The sequence below is a fragment of the Bos javanicus genome, chromosome 10 (genome assembly GCF_032452875.1).
Source record: "Bos javanicus breed banteng chromosome 10, ARS-OSU_banteng_1.0, whole genome shotgun sequence".
Classification (NCBI taxonomy): Eukaryota; Metazoa; Chordata; class Mammalia; order Artiodactyla; family Bovidae; genus Bos; species Bos javanicus.
Genome location: NC_083877.1, coordinates 55,558,306 through 55,572,455, shown reverse-complemented (window position 1 = coordinate 55,572,455; position 14,150 = coordinate 55,558,306). Strand labels below are relative to the sequence as shown.

The following is a 14,150-nucleotide window of genomic DNA, read 5'->3' as shown; positions in this document are numbered from 1 at the left end:
AGGAATAACTGGGAACATGCAGAAGGTCTCACCCTGAACAAATTTCCTCAAAGCCTCAGCTGCACTATCATACAAATTATCCTGTGTTGCTCAAATATTCATGTACCTTCCCATTTTTACAAATGCTATTTCATCCAAACACAGTTTGCTTGTTATATCCACCTGAAAATTCCTGCTAAATTTCTACATAGTCCACATGTTGCCTCATTTTTGAGGCTTTCCCAAACACCTCCCTCCCCTTTTGGCTCAATTATTTGTTTCTTCCTCTGGGCCTTCCTAGCATTTAATCACAAACTCCAGAGGATGGTATGGTTAAGAGTGAAGGCTGCTTGGGGTGAATCCCATTTGGGCTGCTAAATTAGCTTATTATATCTGGCAAGTTATATAACTTCTCTGGGCCTGAGTTCTCTCATATGTACAGTGATGTGATAATAATACAGTAGATGAAGGGAGTGGATAAGTGTTTAACATGCTTGTACATCCTAGGGTACAGTATACAATAAATACGAGCTGGTGCTTTTATGATTTTCGTTAGTACAATTTGATTATTTTGCATAAGCCTTCTCTTTTGACTCCATGAGGGTAAGAACTGCGTCTTGTTTGATGTCCTTGTTAAATGTTTTCATCCCTATTGCTTACTACATAGTCTGGCATGAGATAGATGCTTTGTCAATTCCTTATTGAATGAAAGAACCAACATGATTAGAAGGTAGAAATAGATTGCAAATATCTAGATCAGGGATTCTTGAATTTGGCTCATTAGAATTGCCTGTGTGTGTGTGTGTGTGTGTTGCTCAGTCGTGTCCTACTGTTTGCAACCCCATGGACTGTAGCCTGCCGGGCTCCTCTGTCCATGGAATTCTCCAGGCAAGAATACTGGAGTGGATTGCCGTTCCCTTCTCCAGGGGATCTTCCCGACCTAGAGATTAAACTCAGGTTTCTCCTGCACTGCAGGCAGATTCTTTACCATCTGAGCCATCTAGAATCACCTAGGGGAGCTTTCACTCTTTTTTTTTTTTTTTAATTTTATTTTATTTTTAAACTTTACATAATTGTATTAGTTTTGCCAAATATCAAAATGAATCCGCCACAGGCATACATGTGTTCCCCATCCTGAACCCTCCTCCCTCCTCCCTCCCCACACCATCCCTCTGGGTCGTCCCAGTGCTCCAGCCCCAAGCATCCAGTATCGCGCATCGAACCTGGACTGGCAACTCGTTTCTTGCATGATATTCTACATGTTGAGCTTTCAAACCCTGATGCCTGGGTCTCACTCCCATGAATGATTTAACTGGCCTCAAGTGTAACCTGGATAGAAGGGTTAAAAAGAAAAAAACCTCCCAGGTAATTCCAATTCCAATGAGCAGTGGATGTTGTGCCATGGTAACTGCATCCTGCCAGCCACTACTCTGGGGCTTGTATCCAGGAAAATTTATCTGTGCCCCTGTGCACAGATTATTGCAACTGTGTACTACCTCCTCCAATTTGGAGACTTTGTCTTTCTTAGAGAATAAAAACATGGCCACTATTATTACTTGTTTTAAATTTCTATATACTTGACATGTAAACACCATTATTTACATTTTTGTTTCTCATTTTCTTCTTCTTTCATTGTCATCTTCCACCCAAAGCCAACCTTTCCTAGGTCTCCATCAGCAAACCCCCCTCAGCCCAATACATTTCAGCAGTAGTTCATGTCTATTTGAATATCTGGGTGCTACAGCACATTCAGAACATTTTGTATTGTGCCATGGTATTTTTAAAACATGACTGCTTTCCCAGGGGCTTATTTTTATCTGTTGGGTTTATTATGCCATGTAATACTTCCAGTGTAGTTTGGATACAAGAGAAAATAAACATTCTCTGATACATGAAAAAGCCTCTTATTGCTTACTGAATCTCAGAGTATCCAGTCTTTTGCTTCAGAGGAAATAATCAAAATGGAAGGTTTTTATTGGATAGACTTCTAGACTGTTTTTTTATGTTTTAAAATATTGTCTTTGGTTTAAAGCACAAATACTCATCCCTATGAAAAGTTAAGAGGAAAGCAATAGAAATTAGAGGAATGCCACTACATTTTCTGAAGCTCTGAAAGAGAGCACACCCTCACTGTATGGTTAAAAGAGCTATTGGTCAACTGTTCCTTTACTTAAAAGTATTCATTTTAGTTTTAGTATTTAGTTTCAGAAGGGCTCTGTAAAAGATTTTTCTGTGTGAGTGTTGGGTGGATGAACCAAGCCCAACAGTTCCTGCTAAAACTCATAAAGCCCATTTCCCTGGGGCCGGTGTCTCAAAATGCAAATGAAATATGACTTCCATACAACAGGCATATTAAATCTCATTCTTGACAAGCTGTCACATTAAGTCATTACATGGGCAACTAATATAAACGCTGGAGTGAATAATTTCTAGTTCCTGGTGCTGCAAGTCCCAGGCACCCTCAATGTGAAGCATGAAATATTTGCCTTTACATGAAGAAAAATGACTTGGCCATGTGCAAAAAGGTAGCCCTTCTGTTTGAATAGCCCTATTCTATTTGAATTAAAGAGATGTACAGTAAAAATCTCAGTCATCTCTTCCAAGGAAGGAAAGTGCTATAAAGTCTGAGGCAAGTTGACAGTGGGTAGGCCAGCACCATCTCCATTGACACACAGTTGGCAGTGAGCAAATCACTGCCAAGTGCTCCATCCGTCACCAGTTCCCACTCACCATGGGAGCTACTGGGGTTGATTGGGAATCTCAGTCTAATTAGCCCTAAAGGCCTGAAATTTCTAAATAGTCCAATCTGGTTGAATAACACAAGACAGAATAACAATCTGGTATTCATACACAGTAATCTGCCTGGCGCTATACTGCTTAGCTTTGTGCTTGCCTTCTCAGTGATAATTTCCTAGGTTTGGACCCAACAGTAGCACAATCAAAGCAAATCCACTCAACATTTCAACAAATATGGACTGTCTACTATGTTTCAGGCATTGTTTCAGATTTTGGAAATAAGGCAGAGAACAATTCATCTAAAAATCCCTGCCACCATGATGCTTATAATGTAGTGAAGGGAGAGCTGAGATAACAGTCACCCAAGGACTGTTGCCATGGTTCTTAGTAGAAGCTCTTAGTTGGTGGGGTATTTAAATTAAGACAGGCTTAGATGATGGTTGGGAGAAGGCAATGGCACCCCACTCCAGTACTCTTTCCTGGGAAATCCCATGGATGGAGGAGCCTGGTAGGCTGCAGTCCATGGGGCCGCTAAGAGTCGGACACGACTGAGCGACTTCACTTTCACTTTTCACTTTCATGCATTGGAGAAGGAAATGGCAACCCACTCCAGTGTTCTTGCCTGGAGAATCCCAGGGACAGGGGAGCCTGGTGGGCTGCCGTCTATGGGGTCGAGAAGAGTCGGACACGACTGACGTGACTTAGCATAGCATAGCATAGATGATGGTTATGGGAAACTCAGAGTGAAGAACCCAAATCACCAAGGCTAAAAGAGATTCTCAAACATGGTTTATTCTATCTGGGTTGATGGCCATGTTTAGGAGGCTGGCCTAAGGGCATGCTTATAGAGTGTGTGAATTCTCACTAAAGGTTGATTTGTCTAGGGATATAGAGGTCCTTCTTCCAATACAGGATTCAGGCAAAAGCAAAGGGACTGGCAAGAACTAGGTGTGAGAGTGATCAGGAAATCAGACCTGGGTCCTATTCCTAGCATGACACTAGAAGAATACATGGGAGAAGGAAACAGGTCAGAACCACCTGCCTAGTATCTGGGATTCAGTCTAAAAGTTGAAGGCTCATAGTTCACCCAAGGAGTCTAGGGTCCTGCTCAGAAACAGGAATCCTTTCAAACCACATAAATGATTGTTGGAGTGATGTGATCTGAGTTTGAATCTCAGCTCTACCTCTTACTGCTTTTCAGAACTCATTTCTTGTCCTTACACTTTATCTCCCTCAGGCTCATCCTTAAATTAATGCAGTAATACTTATTTCAAAAAGAGTGAGAATTAAGGAAATGTCTTGCCAGGCACAGCAATGGCCATCAGGGCAGTGAAGTAGGAACTTAAGGTCAAGAATGCAGAGTACATGCTGAGCCCAGTGCATCCCTGTCGCCTTTGCACCTGAGCGGCAGGTTGCAGGAGAATTGACAGGGGCTTCATTACAAGCAGTGTTGCTATTGGTCTTGCTTCTTGCCTTCTTCAAGAGCATGGTCCTAGGCTTGAGAAAAGTGTTGGTCCAAGTCTGCCATTTATTAACTGAGCGAACTTGGGCAAGTTACTGAAATTTTCTGGGCTTCAATTTTCTCATATGTTTGCTAATTATGTAAAATGTTTGCATCCATATTCATTAGTAAAATGGCTTATGGTTTACCATGTCTTTGAACAATCATGGCATCAATAATAAATTAATTTTGTTAAATAAGCTAGGGGGCTTTCCTTTTTGTCACTTCTCTGGGATGATCTATGTGAAATGCATGTTGCTGTACCTTGAAAGGGAGAAGGCAATGGCACCCCACTCCAGTACTCTTGCCTGGAAAATCCCATGGATGGAGGAGCCTGGTAGGCTGCAGTCCATGGGGTCTCAAAGAGTCGGACACGACTGAGCGACTTCACTTTCACTTTTCACTTTCATGCATTGGAGAAGGAAATGGCAACTCACTCCAGTGTTCTTGCCTGGAAAATCCCATGGACGGAGGAGCCTGGTGGGCTGCCGACTATGGGCTCGCACAGAGTCAGACACGACTGAAGCGACTTAGCAGCAGCAGCAGCAACAGTACCTTGAAAGACTGACAAAATTTGCCTCTTAAAACCATCTTGTAGTTTTGTTTTGGGGGGGGGGTGTCATTTGTTTTATTTGAGGGTAGTTATTTGACTACTGAATCCATTTATTTAGTATAACAGTTCTATTCCTGTTATTTAAACATTTGTTCTTGAGTCAATTTGATAATTTATATTTTTCCCAAAGGTTGTCTTTTTTTCTAAATTTTCAAATTGAATACCATCAAATTGTTCATATAATTGTATCATTCATAAAAGCTTGAGCTGTTTTTATCTTATTTATTTGTACTTTTTTCTCTTTTGTAAATCAGTATACAAGAGATTCTCTGGCATTTGTTGACTCCATATACTTGATTTGCTTTCTATTTCATTTATTTCTGCTCTTGTCTTATTTGAATTCATCTTCTGCTATTTGTATTTATCCTGAAGCTATTTTTCTAACTTACTAAGTTGAATATGTAGTTTGTTAATTTTTATTGTTGCTGTTAACTATTGTTGTTGTTCAGTTGCTAAGTCCTGTTTGACTCTTTGCAACCCCAGGAACCACAGCATGCCAGTCTTCCCTGTCCTTCAGTATCTCCCAGAGTTTGCTCAAACTCATGTCCACTGAGTCAGTGATGCCTTCCAACCATTTCATCCCTGTTGCACCCTTGTCTTCTTGCCCTCAATCTTTCCCAGCATCAGGATCTTTAACTGTTGCGTACACACAAAATACAGCATCAATGAAGTGAAAAACAGTACAAACACCTGTATATCCATACTTAGCTTTGAAAAGAGAATATTTCCACCCTCTGTGTATTCCTTTCTCAATTTCTTTCTCCTTCCAAACTTCAAAGATTTTATATCTATCATTTTATTGCTTTTGTTTATATTTTTAACCACATGTGTATAACTGAATTTTCTTTTTGTCTTTTCTAACATATGCATTTAAAACTATCCATTTTCCTCTTAGCACACTTTAGCTGCATTGTACAAATTTTGATATATAGTGCTTTTATTGTTGTTTAGATAGAATTGTTTCGTAAATGGTCCAGTGATTAGTATTTTGACTCATCAGTTATATGGAAAGTGTTTTCATTAATATTCCAAAGATAAGGGCTTTATTTTGTTACTGCATTGTATTTAAAGGAGATGGACTGTACTTCAGTCTTTCTTATTTAATTGAGGATTGCTGGACTTCCCTGGTGGCTCAGACAGTAAAGTGTCTGCCCGCAATGCCGGAGACCTGGGTTTGATCCCTGGGTCAGGAAGATCTGGTGGAGAAGGAAATGGCAACCCACTCCAGTACTCTTGACTGGAAAATTCCATGAACTGAGGAGCCTGATAGGCTACAGTCCATGGGGTCTCAAAGAGTTGGACACGACTGAGCGACTTCACTTTCACTTTATAGCTTAATACATGATCAGCATTGTAGATATCACATCTGAGCTTTCTCTGTTTTAGTACATAAGTTTTGGGGCTTCTATATCTCTAATAATTTCTTTCAACTTTTGCTAGTTGATCTTAATAATCATTTAAATGATTTTTCCTTAAAAATATCCTATGTGATATTAATACAGCTACCCTAAATTTTAGTTCAGTTGGTAAAGAATCCACCTGCAGTTCAGGAGACCCTAGTTCAATTCCTGGGTCAGGAAGATCTGCTGGAGAAGGGATAGGCTACCCACTCCAATATTCTTTGGCTTCCCTTGTGGCTCAGCTGGTAAAGAATCCGCCTGCAATGCAGAAGACCTGGGTTTGATCCCGGGCTTGGAGAAGGGAAAGGCTACCCACTCCAGTATTCTGGCCTGAGGAATTCCATGGACTAAAGTCCATGGGGTCACAAAGAGTTGGAGATAACTGAGTGATTTTCACTTTCACTTTCACTAAATTAGGTTAGTATCCTCTTTGATAGAACTTTTTCTAGCCCTTTATTTACATTTTATTGTGTCTTTATTCATATCTTACAGAAAAACAACTTGATTTTAAAATTTAATTTCAGAATTTTCCTTTTTATGGGTGAATTCTATTTTGTGGGTGAATTAGTTCTATTAATTTTTTTTTTAAACTTTACATAATTGTATTAGTTTTGCCAAATATCAAAATGAATCCGCCACAGGTATACATGTGTTCCCCATCCTGAAACCTCCTCCCTCCTCCCTCCCCATACCATCCCTCTGGGTCGTCCCAGTGCATTAGCCCCAAACATCCAGTATCGTGCATCGAACCTGGACTGGCAACTCGTTTCTTACATGATATTTTACATGTTTCAATGTCATTCTCCCAAATCTTTCCACCCTCTCCCTCTCCCACAGAGTCCATAAGACTGTTCTATACATCAGTGTCTCTTTTGCTGTCTCGTACACAGGGTTATTGTTACCATCTTTCTAAATTCCATATATATGCATTAGTATACTGTATTGGTGTTTTTCTTTCTGTTTTACTTCACTCTGTATAATAGGCTCCAGTTTCATCCACCTCATTAGAACTGATTCAAATGTATTCTTTTTAATGGCTGAGTAATACTCCATTGTGTATATGTACCACTGCTTTCTTATCCATTCATCTGCTGATGGACATCTAGGTTGCTTCCATGTCCTGGCTATTATAAACAGTGCTGTGATGAACATTGGGGTACACGTGTCTCTTTCCCTTCTGGTTTCCTCAGTGTGTATGCCCAGCAGTGGGATTGCTGGATCATAAGGCAGTTCTATTTCCAGTTTTTTAAGGAATCTCCACACTGTTCTCCATAGTGGCTGTACTAGTTTGCATTCCCACCAACAGTGTAAGAGGGTTCCTTTTTCTCCACACCCTCTCCAGCATTTATTATTTGTAGACTTTTGGATCGCAGCCATTCTGACTGGTGTGAAATGGTACCTCATAGTGGTTTTGATTTGCATTTCTCTGATAATGAGTGATGTTGAGCATCTTTTCATGTGTTTGTTAGCCATCTGTATGTCTTCTTTGGAGAAATGTCTATTTAGTTCTTTGGCCCATTTTTTGATTGGGTCGTTTATTTTTCTGGAGTTGAGCTGTAGGAGTTGCTTGTATATTTTTGAGATGAGTTGTTTGTCAGTTGCTTCATTTGCTATTATTTTCTCCCATTCTGAAAGCTGTCTTTTCACCTTGCTAATAGTTTCCTTTGATGTGCAGAAGCTTTTAAGGTTAATTAGGTCCCATTTGTTTATTTTTTATTTTATTTCCAATCTTCTTGGAGGTGGGTCATAGAGGATCCTGCTGTGATGTATGTCGGAGAGTGTTTTGCCTATGTTCTCCTCTAGGAGTTTTATAGTTTCTGGTCTTACGTTTAGATCTTTAATCCATTTTGAGTTTATTTTTGTGTATGGTGTTAGAAAGTGGTCTAGTTTCATTCTTTTACAAGTGGTTGACCAGATTTCCCAGCACCACTTGTTAAAGAGATTGTCTTTAATCCATTGTATATTCTTGCCTCCTTTGTCAAAGATAAGGTGTCCATATATGCATGGATTTATCTCTGGGCTTTCTATTTTATTCCATTGATCTATATTTCTGTCTTTGTGCCAGTACCATACTAATTTACTATTTCTCTTCATTTTACTCTGTTTCCTTTCTAGGTTTATATTCTGTAGATTGAGTTTTCTTTAGTTTCCCTGTTTTCCATTAAATAGATTGAAGTTATCTATACTATTTATTTTAATAAAGTAGATAATTTTTAAATGTTTAATTAAAATACTTTTCAAATTTTAAAGTTGATCAATAACCCTGTCTTAAATACACACACACACACACACACACAAACACACACACATATATATAAAGATCTGAAAGTGCTTAGGCTTTGGTTACTACTCTCAGTGCAACATTAGGTAGGAGGCAAGTCTGAATGTCATATCTGAAAATGATATGAAAAGCCCAAGATCAAAGCCCATGGACTTTAACTGAATTCCAAACATATCTCCTAGGTTTCCAGAGAATCCACTTTTGTAATTTTGTCATTAAGTTCCTTTTTAAAAACTTTCTGAGATAACTGGGGAATATATTTCTTTTGAGCCCCTTCTATATAGTAAAATGTTTTATTTTTTACCCACAAAAAACAGTAAAATGATGTTTTTTGTTTTTTTCTGGCTAGGTTGCCAGATTAGTTTTTCAATATACGAACTGAATATACTAATATTTCTAGAAGATTGTTGGGGAAATCAAATGAGATAAATTGAGAGCACTTCAACCATTTTGGACACATGGTAAAAAGTGAGTGTTACTTGCTCAGTCATGTCCAACTCATTTCGACCTCATAGACTGTAACCCACCAGGCTTCTCTGTCCATGGAATTCTCCAGGCAAGAATACTGGAGTGGGTTGCCACTGCCTTCTCCTGGGACTCTTCCTGACCCAGGGATCGAACCTGGGTCTCCCGCATTACAGGCAAATTCTTTACTGTTTGAGCCACCAGGGGAGCCCCTTGGACACATAAATATGTAGTAAATATTAGTTATTGTTTTTATGATTGTCTCTTTCACCACACAGCTTTTCATAGATGTATGAGTGACTTTTAAGAGAGATGCTCACCCCTTTCTCTCTTTTCCTTTTATAATATCCTAATCCTTCTTCCTCTTTCATGACCTCTATCAGAAGATTTATAAAAACTCAGACTGTGCCCCAACTGATGAGAACTAGACCTTTCCACATTAAAATGTCCAATGTTTCCCCCAGTGGAGAAATTCACCTTATTTTTGGCCTCTTATGTTTATTTATTTATTTATTTTTAAATTTTATTTTATTTTTAAACTTTACAAATTGTATTAGTTTTGCCAAATATCAAAATGAATCCATCCTGGCCTCTTATATTTAATAAGTTACTCATCTTATACCACTTTATATATATATATATATATATATACACACACACACACATTGAAAGCTTGAATTGGAGAAAAACCGATACTTACAGTACATGACAAATTTGTCCTAATTTGTTATCAGATCAAGTTCCTTGTCATATATTGGCATGAAACAAAATTATCTTTTAAGGTGTATATCCTGTATTGTCCTCTTCTTAAATTATTGAATCAAAAAAGAGATTTTATCACTCTTTTACTCTCTTTATTTGGACTCAATCTATTAGTTACTTGATCAGTGGTAATGTGAGTAAAACAATGTGAGCAAAAACAAACTACATAAAGTGCTCCATGTAGAGGCACATAACTTTTAGTCTCTGTACGTTCTGCTATAAAAATTTTGCCTGAGTAATTTTACCTTCTGGTGTCAATCTTATGTAATGATTAGTTTGATTAAAAAATCAGTCATGAAATTATGTCTGTTTTTATGCTCAGGATCTTATTCTACCATTGTTCTGTCCTCATAACAAATTTCAAAGGTCTCATTTATCTAACCTTTGCTCTGCAAATCTTTCTGATGCTTTTGTCCAGAAATAGCAAAATGATACATACAGGGCAGTAAATTGATTTCTTTTCTAAAAAGCATGCATTAAGCACATGAAATACACTTAAAAACAGAAAGCATACTTTTTCCCTAGAATTATCAAAATGTGATTGTTTTTTTAAGTATAAGAAAATGATGGTTTGCATATTTCTGTGAGGGAGTATGAGAAGAAAAATAGAACTTTATTAGTTAAGTCGCTGGTTAACATGGGGGCGGGGGGAGAGAAAAGGTATGTGGCAAATGGAGGCAGCCAGGCTTTGCTCCTGTTTTAAGTGTCAACAGTTGGTAGATTGGAATTTTGGTGGCCCCAGAACACTGGTAATTGTTCTCGGTAGGAGGCTTGACTGCTTTAATTCTTGGACTCATTCTAATTTCCCCGTATAGCTGTCAATAGGAAAGGCAATTCCAGAGTCCTAATTGTTCAGGAAGTCATTTAGTAGAGCAACTTGCTTTAAATTCCAGTTTCTCGGGGCATGAATTGTTAACAAAATCTACGTCTAAAATATGCGCATCTTCTCCTTTGTAGTCCATAGGTCATACTTGATTATTAAGTCTTATCTGAGTGAAAGTGTTCCTTGTTCTCATTTCTACAGATCAAGGCACTGTTGAAACACAGTAAAATTGCCTTAATTTTCTGGAATCACTTCAGTAGTATAAAAGTAATGTTTGTTATTTTTTACTTCTCTGCAAAAGCCTGATATCCTGGCTCTAAATATAAAAATTCCTGGAAGAATATGGGTCAAACTATGCCTAAATTTGAAAGATTAAGCTATTTTTTATTTTAGGGCTTTTTCGGTTTATAAATTACTTCTGCAGTGAGCATAGATTTTATTATTATTAGAACATTCATTTTAGCTAATAATATTACATTGACTGTACAAGATTTGAAAAGTTTAGAAACATTTAAAATAGATTAGTGGCAAGTCTCCCAAATTGCTGAATCCACTCTGTCTCTCAGTCCTAATTCCAGTAATTAGGATTCTGCTTGTTCTTTGAACCATCTTCTCCATATGTCTGGTTCCTTGTTTACCTAGGCCAGAGACCCTCTCTTGATAACATAATTCCCAGTCTCCATCCTTTCACATCAGCTAGCATCCTATTACCTGCAGAGTTATCTTTCTATCTACTCTGAGTCCTTGTATGCATGGGTATATATGTGTATATTTTTTCTCTTCTCGTTAATCCAATTCTTAATCCAAGGTAAGTGGCAGACTTCCATTTCCCATGGCTCATTTTAGGGTTTTCCTTTGTTTTCTTCTGTTTTGTTTTCATTCAGTGCCCCATATCCTAGGTTTTCACCTTATTCCACAAAAGCTATGTCGTTGTAATCTTATTTGATCTGCTGTTATTTTGCTGCTAGAAATACACTCTTTCCCTCAGTATACCATATTCTCCTGAGATGATCATATCAGATGTATTTTTCCATGCTTTCCTTAGCTATTGATTTCCTGAATTTCTATGTTGACCATCATTCTATCTTATGCTTTGCTGGAATAAGAAATATTTTCATAAACCATTTATTTTAGAGTGATTTTCAGCTTTAGTAAACACATGCCCATATCTCCAAAATCAAGAATGAAAAACTCATATTATCATTTTCTTGAGACTGGGGACATATACCCTCTAGTGAATTATCTTATGTTTTTGTCCAGCTTCTATAGCTTTCAAATGTTATGGTTTATTTTAATGCCCTATTCAATTGATTTTTGATGTGCTGTCTGATCAATTTTCCATGTTTCTTCTTTTTTGAAATTAGCTTCTCTTCTCATGAAATGGACCATGCTTCTTTAACCAAACCAAAACAAACATTTCAATTTCAATGAAACCTTCCCAGCTGTCTATCAAAACTGTCTTTCACTTGTTTTCCTTCAACATGTGTAATATTTTAGCAAGTGTTCCTTATATTAATACTCTTACTACAGCCTAAAAATGTAGAGGACTGCTTGTATATCACTTGAATTCAATAAAAAGAAAATGGACATAGGGGATTAGATAAAATGTGTTAATCATTAAATTTAAATTATGTGGATAAATTCATATTAAAAAGCAACTGCTTGTCTAACTCTAGGCTTCCCTGATAGATCAGTTGGTAAAGAATCTGCCTGCAATGCAGGACACCCCGGTTCTATCCCTGGGTCAGGAAGATCTGCTGGAGAAGGGATAGGCTACCCACTCCAGTATTCTTGGGCTTCCCTTGTGGTTCAGCTGGAAAAGGATCTGCCAAACTCTGCTTTCTAAGTTAATATGTATCTCTCTCTTATGTTCAGTAGCAGACTCTGTTCTATTCCTACCCAGTGTTCCAGTTAGAATTGTTGTTTTTTACCCCTACTAAAATAACAAATTATGCAATTGCAAATATACCTGAACTCCAATCTTGGTTTTTTTTTTTGTTTGTTTGTTTGTTTTATTTTAGCTAAACCAACAATTCTGTACTATGCACACACACATACCACACAGTACCCCAGGCCCTCAGCTCAGAACATAAAACTGTCTATGTAGAACTAATGGTATATCTCTTATGCCAAGAATCATTCAGTTCACTTCAAAGATATTAAATATCACTCTGCTAGGTAGTAAAGGGGAAGCAAAGATGAATAATACATGCTTCTAATTCTAATAGAACTCTTAACAGTTCTTTTCAAGACATGACATCTTCATTAAAGAATGAAACCAAGAGATTTATTGACTCAGATTATCTTTATTGAAAAGTGATGGATCCACTTGTTCTATATAAACCCTAACACGGGGTTCCCCTACTTGAGAAGTTCCCATATTTTGAACACACTTTTGGTGTGTAGACTCACTTGAAATGTAAAGAACTTTGATCAGACCCTCATTGAATGGCAAGGCTGGATCTTGCTTTTTAAAAGATAGATGAATTTTTAGTGAAGATTAGCTTCCTTGTAGGGAAACTCCTTGTACCATTACCAGACATATTCTGGGGAAATGCCTGGTGAGGGGAATTACTGATAAAAGCAAAAGTGCCGTTTCCATACTTTGGAATTGAAGAATAATAGAAAGGTAACCATTTCAACACTGTGGGAAGATACTCTGAAATGAGATTTAAGGATGATTAATGAAAAACACAAGCACTTCCCTTCTAGTGTTGCTTATCAGCTAGACTCCTACAGAATTTATGTAAACAACCATTCATCAGGCATCAGGTGGTTGTGGGGAATTATAAATGTAACTTCAGAGAGTGCTGGTCTTTCTCCCCAGCGAGTCACCAGCAGAGTGGGAAATGAGAAGCAAAGAGACTCATCTAAACAAATCTGAAGTATGAGCACTCTTACTTAGCATTTATTCAGTATGTGAAGTCTGTGGGCTATATTTGTTACTGTCACACAGTTTGATCATCAACAAACAGTAGACAGGTAGAGCAGGAAATTGAGGATTAGAGAACTTAAATCTCTCCATAGATTATAAGACTCTCAAGTAGCACAGTGTTCATTTCATGCCATGAAAAGGTGCTGTGCCCTAACACTCAGAGACAAGACAGCTCCTGCCTTCTGAAGCCCATTTCAACTGTCATGCAACAGAGCCTGTGTTCAGGAACTCAGGCCTCTGGGCTCCTTGTTCAGTGCTCACTTCACCAATGGCTTCCCTGCACTGTTAAAAATTATTTCCATTCAGTCATCTGTAAAGATGTGGATGGAGCTAGAGTCTGTCATACAGAGTGAAGTCAGACAGAAAGAGGAAAACAAATATTGTATATTACTGCATATACATGGAATCTAGAAAAATGGTACAGATTAACATATTTACAGGGCAAGAGTAGAGATGGAGACATACGGAATGAACAAGTGGACATGGTGGGGAGAGAAGTGGAATTAATTGGGAGATTAGCACTGACATATATACACTACCATGTGTGAAGTAGATAGCTAGTGGGAACCAATGTGTAACACTGGGAGCTCAGCTCTGTGATGACTTGATGGGTGGGATGGGGTGGTGACAGAAACCACAGAGGCAGGGGATATAT

The 14,150-nt window shown here is 38.0% G+C and overlaps 1 protein-coding gene across 1 annotated transcript in view; it reads left to right on the top strand.

Annotated features, from left to right (window-relative positions):
• The window catches only part of UNC13C (unc-13 homolog C), a 657,134-nt gene that overhangs the window by 248,467 nt on the left and 394,517 nt on the right, over window positions 1–14,150 (top strand). The gene's annotated exons all lie outside the window — the stretch shown is intronic.